Here is a 12,407-nt window from a genome sequence, read left to right as displayed (position 1 = left end):
TCATATCCGTATTATCGAAATTGAGTGTCGACGATCCAGGAAAGTGGTATAAGCATGTTGGCGCTGTACAACAGCTCATAAACTCATCATACCATCATACCATACCATACCGTAGATACAACACCATTTCAAATGCTCATTGGAACGAAAATGAAAACTAAAGAAGATTTGAAATTGAAAGAACTCCATTCTTAAAATACTTCATTTCAGCCCGATATTCTCATGATGTCTGATTTAGTGGTGTTTTCGGGGGAGAGGTGGTCTCCCATATACTAGGCCCTGACAAAATATCAGCATCGCGCTCTTCTCTCAAATGCCATTTACTTAAACCCTATATAGCCATGGGTTTAAGAGTAGTTTACAGGATGAGGCGTCCCCCAAACACATGGCCCCAAAAGAGGTTATCAAATTCGTTTTCATTTGAGCCACATATTGGCATGGTCGAAAAATGCCCTAAATACATGGTCCTACATTTGGATATCAAATTCGTATTCTACTCCCACATACCTTTATTTGAGCCCCATATTGCGATGGTCACTAAAAAATTGCTGTTTGTGGGGTATTTTGTGAAAAGGATAGGCCTCTAGAAAATTGGTCCTGAAAATGGGTATAAATTCCTGTTCTACCCCCTAATGCCTCTCATTTAAGCTCCACATTGACATGGTCGGTAAATATGGTGTTTTGGGGATTGGGGTCGTCCCCCAAACACTAAGCCCGGAAAATATATCAGCAACGCACTCTGTTCTCATATATCTATATATCATTTATTTCAACCCAAAATTGCCATTGCAATGAAAATTGGATATCAAATTCGCTTTCTAATCTCATTTAAACTCCTTATTGCAAAAGTCAGCAATATGTCTGATTTGGGGTATTGGCCCTTAAAACTATGAATATTTCGTTCCACTCTTCTTAAGACCCAAATTGTCTTGGTGAGCAAGTACGTCCTATTTGGGGGTTGTTATGGTGGCAGGACGTCTCCTAGACAGTTGGTCCCTTATGTTGATATTATTGGGTTGCCCCAAAAGTAATTGCGGATTTTTCATATAGTCGACCTTGATAAACTTTTTCACAGCTTGTGACTCTGTAATTGCATTCTTTTTTCTGTCAGTTATCAGCTGTTAATTTTAGCTTGCTTTAGAAAAAAAGTGTAAAAAATGTATATTTAATTAAAGTTCATTCAAAGTTTTATTAAAAATGCATTTACTTTCTTTTAAAAAATCCGCAATTACTTTTTGGGCAACCCAATAGATACGTGGTCTACTCCCACATACCTTTGATTTGATCCCCATATTTCCATAGTCGGCAAACATGACCTTGGGGGGCGTTTTGGGGGATGGGCGGCCACTCAGTGAGTTGGACTTAAAAATATACATCGGATTCGTGTTCCACTTTAAAACGCCTCTTATTTGAGCCTCATATTGCAATAGTCGGAAAATACTTACTTTTTGGGTGGTGTTGTGGGGGTGGCGTGTGTCCATAGACACTTTTCCCGAATATTGATATCAAAGTGGTGCTTTACTTCCAAAGACCTTTCATTTGAGCCCCATATTGCTATGGTCGTAAATTTGTCCCCTTTGGGGGATGTTTTTGGTGAGAGGCGGCCCCCCCAAACATTTGATCCCATATTTGGATATCAGATTCGTATTCTACATTCAAATACCTTTTATTTAAGCCCCATATTTCCATGGTCAGTAAATAAGTCCAGTTTGGGGTGTGTTTTGGGGAAGGGGTGGACCGCCAGAAACGTGGTCCCACATTTGGATATCAGATTCGTATTCTACATGGTCGGTAAATATGTCCGACTTAGGGGTGTTTTGGAGCTTGGGTGGTCCTCCTAGCACTTGATCCGACAATTGGATATCAGATACATTTTCTTATCCTAAATACCTTTCATTTGAGTCCCATATTGTCGTGATTGGTCAAAATATATGTTTGGTAGGTTTTAGGGTGGGGCAGCCCCCCTAGGTACCCCATCAGAAATTTGGATACCAAATTTTTATTTTTAGGGCACTACAATATATGAGAGCACACAAAATTTCGCTTAAATCGCACCACCCATCTCCGAGATTTGGCGTTTCTAAAAATTAGGGTAAGGGGGAAGGTCCGCCCCCCCTTCAGATATCAAAATATGTAGTACGCTATTTTCACCACGGGATCATTATGCACCAGCTGTGAAAATTTCAAGAAAATCGGTTCATGTGTTTCTGAGTTTACAAGGAACACACAAAGAAACAAACAAACACAAATTGATTTTTATATATAAAAAGATTATTATATTCAAGGAAAAGCTGTAATTTAATACTTTAACTATTGGATATTTCTACCATTAAATGTAGTGATTGCATATTTGCCTATGAAAAAAGCCCATGGGCTTATAATCGACTGACTCAACAACCATCTAAGCCACCAGTGTCAGTCCCTATAGGAAATTAGAAGAACTTATTTCATGGGAGCCTATTTCCTATTTTGCATTTAATAGCCACATTGTAGCACGCCCTCAGTTTTATGTTGGGGGCATAAATCTGGGTCACACAATCACACACATACACATCACTCAAACGATGTTGCAGCAATGATGTTTGGTGTGGCATAGGGAAGGGGCAACTACCACATATTCTTGCCACAAAACACACATAAACGCCACATATTCACTTGCATACTGTTTTATGCTGACAACACCAAATGTTGTTGCACTATGCAAGAAAATATTTTCCTAAATAAATACTGGAGGGTGCCAGCGGGGGGATGATGATGTTTTTCACAGTTTTGTTTAATTTAGATTTTAGTTTTGCTTATTTTAGCACCAGCCAACCGAAGGAACAGACAAACGGACGGGCTGCATGTCTATGTGTCCGTCCATCCGTAAAAATAAACAAATTTTTTGGTGTTGTACAAAAATATCTGCCACATTTTGTGGCACTTATTTTTGTACGCTATGCTGCTAGTTTAAAAGCCGTCAAAGTGGTTGCTGCCTCTAAGACTGTTGGCTGCCTAAGAGTTGCGAATATGCAACAACTTATTTAAGAAACTTCATTGGCAACAACTGCTAACAAGGAATATTTTATTGGTGTTTCCTTTGATTTCGTTGAGTTAAGGAGGCCAGCAATTGCCAGACATCATTAAAATTGTGTTGTTAAGCAGAGTGGGTATCAGATTACGGAAATAGTGATGACAAAACAATTAAAAATAAAATATAAGAAAATTTAATTTAGAGTAGAGTAGTGTAGTGTAGAGTAGAGTAGAGTAGAGCAGAGTAGAGTAGAGTAGAGTAGAGTAGAGTAGAGTAGAGTAGAGTATAGTAGAGTAGAGTAGAGTAGAGTAGAGTAGAGTAGAGTAGAGTAGAGTAGAGTAGAGTAGAGTAGAGTAGAGTAGAGTAGAGTAGAGTAGAGTAGAGTAGAGTAGAGTAGAGTAGAGTAGAGTAGAGTAGAGTAGAGTAGAGTAGAGTAGAGTAGAGTAGAGTAGAGTAGAGTAGAGTAGAGTAGAGTAGAGTAGAGTAGAGTAGAGTAGAGTAGAGTAGAGTAGAGTAGAGTAGAGTAGAGTAGAGTAGAGTAGAGTAGAGTAGAGTAGAGTAGAGTAGAGTAGAGTAGAGTAGAGTAGAGTAGAGTAGAGTAGAGTAGAGTAGAGTAGAGTAGAGTAGAGTAGAGTAGAGTAGAGTAGAGTAGAGTAGAGTAGAGTAGAGTAGAGTAGAGTAGAGTAGAGTAGAGTAGAGTAGAGTAGAGTAGAGTAGAGTAGAGTAGAGTAGAGTAGAGTAGAGTAGAGTAGAGTAGAGTAGAGTAGAGTAGAGTAGAGTAGAGTAGAGTAGAGTAGAGTAGAGTAGAGTAGAGTAGAGTAGAGTAGAGTAGAGTAGAGTAGAGTAGAGTAGAGTAGAGTAGAGTAGAGTAGAGTAGAGTAGAGTAGAGTAGAGTAGAGTAGAGTAGAGTAGAGTAGAGTAGAGTAGAGTAGAGTAGAGTAGAGTAGAGTAGAGTAGAGTAGAGTAGAGTAGAGTAGAGTAGAGTAGAGTAGAGTAGAGTAGAGTAGAGTAGAGTAGAGTAGAGTAGAGTAGAGTAGAGTAGAGTAGAGTAGAGTAGAGTAGAGTAGAGTAGAGTAGAGTAGAGTAGAGTAGAGTAGTGTAGAGTAGAGTAGAGTATCTGTTCAAAATTTCTACGCGTTCGATAGCTATCGTGGATTCGACAGACGGACGGACATGGCTTTTTCGAATCAGAATTTCGAGACGACCAAGAATATAAAAACTTTTTGGGGTCCTAGATCAAAATTTCGAGGTGTTACAAACGGAATGACTAGTATATATTGGTGGGTATAATAACAAAACTCTTATGGGGTAATACTTTTCAGAATCGTTTTTATAAATGAACAAATTACACACGAAAATATCCTGGAAAAGTAGAGGACACCTCTCTTATCAATCAGTAGTGTCCGTTTTAAAATAATTTTGATATAATTTGGGAAAAATTTTACCATAATCGAATTTGGGGGAGCTCAGGGAGCTTCCGGGGCGAACTCAGCGCGAGCACATGTCTTTGCAGCGCCATAAAAAGAAATTCTCCACTGTGTGACATGGTTTTGCTCTGCGGCACGATGCTCAGACTCAATGAGTTCGAATCGAACAGCACTAATTGTTATGAGAGAATTATTCCGCTGCTCATTAATGGAATCTTTATGGTCAAATTTGCATCTCCTATCACCATTTTAATGTTTGATTTGAGACATTCAGATCATATGATCTCGTTGGTTGATTACAGGTCTGCTCGTCCCCATCTATTGCCTGGACATCTATTATATAAAAATGAAATTGTTGCGCTTTGTTTGTTAGTTTGTTTACCTGTTCAATATAGACTCAAAAACGGCTGAACCGATTTTCATGAATTTTTCACAGATGGTAGAGTTAGATTTTTTGATTTCCGAAGGGGGGCGGACCCCCTCCCCCCATACCCCAATTTTCAAAAACGCTAGATCTCGGAGATGCGTGCATTGATTTAAGCGAAATTTTGTATGCAACCATATGGTACCCCAAAAACACGAAATTGTAAAAAAAAATTTGGGGGTCTAATAATCGGGGGGGACGCCCCATCCCAAAACCCCCCCGAACGGACATGTACACCAATTGGGACAATATGGGTATCAAATGAAATGTATTTAAGAGTAGAGTACGAATTTGGTATACAAATTTCACTCTTTAGTTTCGGGAGGGGAGGGGGGGGGGGGGGTCCCCCACCTCCAAAAAGCCACAAGAGGACACTTTCACCGCTTTAGGCCATATGGGTATCATATGAAAGGTATTTGAGAGTAGAGTAAGAACCACCCCCAAAAATACACCACCCAACAGGTCACTTTAAACGCTTTGAGTAATATGGGTGTCAAATAAAAGATATTTAAAACCTTTTATTTGATACCCATATACCCAAAAAACCCATAAACCCATAAATGTACAACATGACAAAATGGGTATCGAATGAAAGGTCTTTGGAACTTGACTTCGAATCTGGCGTGCACAATTAAAACAGAGTCTGGGACCGGCCCACTCTCTAAATACCCTTCAATAGGACGTTTAGTTCGATCAGGATAATATGTCAATTAAAAAAAGGTCTATGACAGTTTTTTTCAAATTGAATATTGGTATAAGGATTCAAGTATCTGGGTCACGTCCTACCGTTCCACAGGACAGTAGATCGCGACAGTAAAAGACTCAAATAAATTGTCGTTTGGTTTTTAGCGTCGGGGGGGCCGACCTTCTCTACCCAATAAATGCAACGTCAAACTGTCATGTAGGATGACCGAGAATATATTGAACTCAATAGAAGGACGTGTCGTAGGGCCATCCCTCTATCCTAGCCAAGACTTAAGAATAATATATGAATAATATGAAATAATATATGAAGGCCGATCAGTATAGAATAGGACAGAAATAAAAGCTCTTTGATAGTAGAGTACACTTTTTACCCTCAAACTGGGATGGACACAGGAGGACCTGTGGATCTTTAAGATGGACTCGGCTATAAAAGGAGGCCCCTTATCATTGAGCTTAAAACTTGAATCCGACTGCACTCTGCATTGATATGTGAGAAGTTTGCCCCTTTTCCTTAGTGGAATGTTCATGGGCAAAATTTGTTGTTTGTTTGTAAGTACGCAGGTGGCCGCCCCACCCTACATACCCCTCAAAGTAGACATATTTGTGGATTATGTCAAAAAGGGGCTCAAATCTGTATCTGTTTCATGATCAAGTGTGTCAGGGACGCCTCACCTCATAAACTCGTCCTAAACCACACATATATACCGACTATAGCAATATGTAGCTCCAATGTGATTTTCGGGATTGGAGTATAAATCCGATATCCACTCTTGGGGCAAAGAGTTTGGCTACTCCAATCCACCACCAAATCTAAGAGAATAAAGTAGATCTAACATCCAAACTTTAATGGGTGGACCCTCCCCTTATCCTATTTCCCTATTTCTAGGGGACCGCGCCGACTCCAAAGCCACCAGCCAAATGGAATATAAACCAATAATGAAAATATGGGACTCAAATGAAAGGTTTTTGAGACCAGAGCACGAATCTGATATATGTGGATCCGCCTCACTCTTAAAAACACCCCCATACCGGACATATTTACAGTACATAGCAATATACGGCTCCAACGAAATGTATTTGGGAGAAGAGCACCAATATAATATCCACATTGGCGCGAAATATCTAAAAGGCCGTACCAGCATCCCCAAACAGGACTTATGACGTGACCGTAAGGGGCTCAGATAAAATTAGAGTGTGACAGAAGGCACAGCGGAGCGGGCGCTGTCCAGCTAGTTGTCTTATATTTAAGACTGAAGTTGTAGAATTTCGGCCCTATGCGAATTGTGTTTTTTTTTTCACTTTACCGAAGTAAATCTGAAGTCCAGAAGTATTAGTCTCCGACTAGACACATACACACAGACAAACTCTTATCTCGAACTACGGCGGATGTATTAGAGTTTACATATATCTAATACATCCGCCAGTATGAGATGTTTTACTGGACCAACATTTCAAGCATGTTTTTCTCTAGGTAACATCACGGAGAGGTCATTGGCCATATAATACAATTTTATTTTCTTCATTTTAAAGACATGTTAGCTTAATTAAATTAAAATTCTTTTAGATTGCCTTTTTTCCTGCACACCTATTGCCGTACTATTGGCTGCCCAAAAAGTAATTGCGGATTTTTTAAAAGAAAGTAAATGCATTTTTAATAAAACTTAGAATGAACTTTAATCAAATATACTTTTTTTTACACTTTTTTTTCTAAAGCAAGCTAAAAGTAACAGCTGATAACTGACAGAAGAAAGAATGCAATTACAGAGTAACAAGCTGTGAAAAAATTTATCAACGCCGACTATATGAAAAATCCGCAATTACTTTTTGGGCAACCCAATACATACCTATTGTGTAAAAGACAAATTTTTAAAAGTTTGAAATAAATAGCTACGTTTAATTAATTCATCAATTGTACAAATACAACACCACCTCTTTTTTGATAAAAACTAATAATCCAGAAATAACTACAATATCGAACCCCTTAACCACAGATCATAGCTACAGCAACAGTGAATTACTTGTATTAATCATGAACTAATGTTGCTACACCCAACGACAGCCAACAACACAGCCTCTATTCAACAACGTTGCATTTTTTTTTTGCCATAAAATCACATTAAATTTTTTTATGGTAAAGCGTTAAAAATTTGCTATTGTTAATAGCAAGCGATTTAACATCTAAGACACAGTTGCAGACAACATAAAAACGGAGAACACCAAGCGACCCCACAAGACTGTGCGATCAGCTTTAAAACATGTAAAATTTTTGTGAACTATTTGTATAACCACCCACACCATTCGATGCCACAATAGAGTGCCCCCCGAAAGGTTGATGGCGCTGTTTTCCAGGCGATTGACGCGCTTGAATACAGTCTAAACAGGCGGCCATTAATTACAATCACAATCCACGTGTTAGCTGCCGTTTTAATTAAATTAATCGCCTTACAGAAACCCCAAGTCGTCTAAACAAAACGAAACTAAGCCCAAAGTAGCAGATATGAGCGTGTGTGTGAAACAAGGTGGACTTTGTAATGAATTGGAATGGGGGCAAAGAGAAAGAAAACTTAACCACTGTGGGTAGGAGGTATAGGACTGCGACAGTGAAAGATAAACAATGGTTTGACTAATAGATAAAACTTGCAAAAGGGTGTCAAATCGAAGGGATGATGGAAATCTAAAAATAAAATAAAATAAAATTAATTATAGTCCGATTCGTACCACAATTGAATTGAATGTTGAAGACCATAGTAGAAGACATTGGGTTATATTTCAGCCCATTCGGCTAAGAAATGCGCCTTGTAGGGGCTCAAAATGAAGCTGGCATATATCAATACATGGCAAATATCAATAGCACTATCGATATTTATTTTTTTGACTGAATATCGATTGATATTTTTCCGATTAATACTATCGCGATGCGACATTAAATATTTCGTTAAAGATGTATTGCGCCTACAGAGGGCGCAATTTTCATCCGATTAGGCTAGCATTTTGTACAATGATTTCTCTCATGACTTGTTTGTTTGTATATCTGATTGTTTGTTTGTATGTTTGTATGTTTGTATGTTTGTATGTTTGTTTGTTTGTATGTTTGTTTGTTTGTTTGTAGGTTTGTTTGTTTATTCCGTATAAACTCAAAAACGGCTGAACCGATTACCTTGGACCGATCGGGACAATATGGGATTCAAATGAAAGGTATTTAAGAGTAGAGTACGAATTCCATAATAAAAGTTGAATCCAAGTACCTGGAGGGCCGATCCAGACCCAAAAAACCCCTTAAAATAGGTTTATTTGACGATCATGCCAATATGGAACTCAAATGAAAGGTATTTTTTGATGTCGGGAGGGGGGCGGACCCTCCCCCATACCCTAAAAGTACTACCCAAAAATAAAAATGGACCAATCGGGACAATATAGGATTCAAATGAAAGATATTCAAGAGTGGAGTACGAATTTCATAATAAAATTTGGGTCCAAGTACCTGGAGGCCACTCCAGACCCAAAAACCCCTTAAAATAGGTTTATATGACGATCATGACAATATGGGACTCAAATGAAAGGTATTCGGGAGTAGATTACGAATATGGTCAGGAAGTAGGAATAGGCTTTAAAATTTATTGATAACGGAAGGGGGCGGTCCCTCCACCGTTACCCCAAAATCAAAAGTGGACCTGTAAGTACAATATGGGTATCAAATGAAAAATATGCGAGAGTAGATAACGAATCTGGCATAAAATTTATGTCGAAGTATAGGGGGTTACCCCACCCCCACAAAAGCGCCCAAAATGGGACCATTAGCCAATGACGGATATATGGGACTAGGTTTGTTTGTCACGTATAGACTGAAAAAACGGCAGAACCGATTTTCTGGAAATATTCGCATATTGTGTAGGTTGGTCTGGATGGAAGCATAGACTATATCATTTTTCGGTATCGGAAGGGGGACGGACCCTCCCCCTTATGCCAAAAACAAAACACAAAATCAAAAGTGGACCAATCGGGACAATATAGGTATCAAATGAAAGGTAATCGGGTGGGGATTTCGAATCTGACACCATACCCTCAAAAACCATATTAGACCCATTATAACAATATGCGACTTGGCTGAGCCGATTTTCTTAAAATTTTCACAGATTGTGTACGTTTGTCTGGAAGGAAACATAGGATATATCATTTCTAGATATCGCATGGAGGCGGACCCTCTCCTTTACCCCAAAAACGCCACCCATATCCGAAAGTGGTCCGACGGGCACAATAAGGGTATCAAATGAAAGGTTTTGGAGTCCAGAAAACGAATATGGTATTAAAATTTGGATCCAAGTGCCAAGTGCCTACCGAGTCCGAACGGCGTCTCGCAGTGCGACACCTCTTCGGGGAAAATTTTTTAAATGATCATGCATGACATTGTACCACGAAAATGTCACCAACATTAAGAGGGGATAAACACCACTTTGTCCGATGTTCTCGCCAGGATTCGAACGCGCTCAGCGTCGTAGGCTACAGTGGTATAAATTCGGTATCCGCATTGAGGGCACAGTGTCCCACCATAAAAAAATATTCGAGAGTTAAAGAAGGCGCAGCGGAGCGGGCCTGGTTCGGCTAGTTGCTTCCATATAAATCGATCTCTTGATTTTTAGTTCTCATTTTCGTTTTAGATATAGGAAATGGAAAAATAACTATAGTTTCGATACTATCGATACTTATTATTAAAACTATCGAAAATATCGATTGTTTGCCAGCTCTAGCTCAAGAAGTATAATCGAGAGATCGGTTTAAGTGGGAGCTGTATGAGGCCATAGATCGATTAAGACTAAATTAGAAGGGAGAAGCCGTTATATAAAATTTCAGCAAAATCAGATAAGAACTGCGTCTTCTAGAGGCTTAAGAATTCTAGATCCCAGATCCCCAGCTATATCAGTGTGTGGACCGATTTCAAACATACTTAGCACAGTTTTTGGAAGTTATAAAAAAAAAACACTTCATGAAAAATTGCAGCCAAATTGGATGAGAAGTGCGCCCTCTAGTGGCTCAAGAAGTCCAAATCCAAGATCGGTTCTATGACAGCTACATCAAAATATGGACCGATATGGCCATCACAATATTTACCGATATGGTTGTCGACCACAACCTTAACTCGGACTGAGTCCACTCGAAAAGGATCGGAACGGCCTTCACTACCAAATCGTCTGCTCTTTGATTCCCCCTTATACCGTTACGTTCCGGCACCCAAGCGATGCGGATCTTGGCAAACCTCGGAGAAGGCGTTAATTTCCTTCTAACACTCGAAGACCGTATCCGATCGGAAACCTCTTTCATTCCGTCCTATCGTTGTCTCGATTATACCGCGATGGTATGACCTGCTGCTATCATCTATCCATTCTCCCATCGCCTTAAGATTATAGCCGCTGTGTCTGCTTTACACTTAATCTGTACGTCTATGGGTCGGATATCAAGAATAGTAAGCGTGATTCTCATCGCTCCGTCTTTTGAAAGTTCAGAATTTTGGCTTCGCTGGGTTAGCATTGAGATTCCTAGTTCTTGCTCAGTCGTATGCCATCTCGAAAATCCTTTCAAGCTTTGTGCATAGCAGATTCAGATCCTTAAGTCTTAGAAGTATTATAATATTGTCTGCGCAGCACACGGGTTCAAATCCCTCCTCAGTTAGCATTCGTAATAGGTTATTTATGGTGGTCCACTATAGGAATGTTGATAAAATGTCCCCTGTGGCGTGCCTTAGGTAATTTTCTCCTTTATATTTATGTCGTGGAACCCACAATGTATCCATCTGATCCTTAGCATATGGTTTATCCAGTTTTTAAGGATCCTGTCTAGCCGGAACTGATCTACGCCGTGCGTCGGTCCACACATTGTTAAACTCCCCTCCCATGTCAATGGATACCGCCGGTATGTACTTCTTGGCATCGAAGGATTCTTCTATTTTATGCACAACCTCGTGCAGAGCAGTCTCCATCAACCTTCTCATGACATGGCTATGCTGTTTGATTTTGAGCAGTTCGCTGGATGTTCTACTCTTTATCGTGGTACAATACCTTCTATGGTTTTTTGTAGTTTAGGTCATAGGCCTTTGATCATGCCTTGCCGGGCTTGGATATAAATGCCATTCTTGCCCTCTGCCATGTTTTCGGAGAATAAGCAAGTCCTAGGCCCGCTGAGAAAATAGTGGTCAGATGGGGCGCCAGACAGTCGGTCTCCCTCTGTAGTAACGCCGGAAATATTCTATCAGGTCAGAGGGACTTAAACGGTTTGAAATTCTTCAAGGTTTCCGCTCAGCCTAACGATTTTAAGATTTTGGTGTCTCCGTCAGTCCCGTCGAGCCAAGACTTAAAATCGAGAAATCGGTCTATATAGCACCTATATAAAAATCTAAACCGATCTGGGCCAAATCAAAGAGGGATGTCGAAGGGCCTAACACAACTCACTGTACTAAGTTTCGGCGAAATCGGACAAAAAATGCGCCTTTTTTGAACCCAAGACCTTAAATCGAGAGATCGGTCTTTATGGCAGCTATATCTAAATCTGGACCGATCTGGGGCATATGGCAGAAAGTTGTCGAAGAGCCTAACGCAACTCACTGTGCGACTTTTATGGGCCCAAAATCTTATATCGAGAGATCGGCAAAATCGGACAATAAATGCGCCTCTTATGGGTCCAAGACTTTAAATCGAGAGATCGAACTATATGGTAGCTATATCCGAATTTGGACCGATCTGAGCCGAATTGGAGAAGAATGTTGAAGGGCCTAACACAACTTACTGTCTCAAAGTTCAGCGAAATCGGACATTTAATGCGCCTTTTATGGGCTCAAGACCTTAAATCG

General features: G+C 39.8%; 1 protein-coding gene across 1 annotated transcript in view; it reads right to left on the bottom strand.

The window, feature by feature from the left end:
- The window catches only part of LOC106084864 (uncharacterized), a 776,497-nt gene that overhangs the window by 520,629 nt on the left and 243,461 nt on the right, over positions 1 to 12,407 (bottom strand). The gene's annotated exons all lie outside the window — the stretch shown is intronic.

This window comes from Stomoxys calcitrans, chromosome 2 (genome assembly GCF_963082655.1).
Source record: "Stomoxys calcitrans chromosome 2, idStoCalc2.1, whole genome shotgun sequence".
Taxonomy (NCBI): domain Eukaryota; kingdom Metazoa; phylum Arthropoda; class Insecta; order Diptera; family Muscidae; genus Stomoxys; species Stomoxys calcitrans.
Note: the sequence above shows the minus strand (reverse complement) of the source record. Positions and strands in the feature narration are given on the sequence as shown.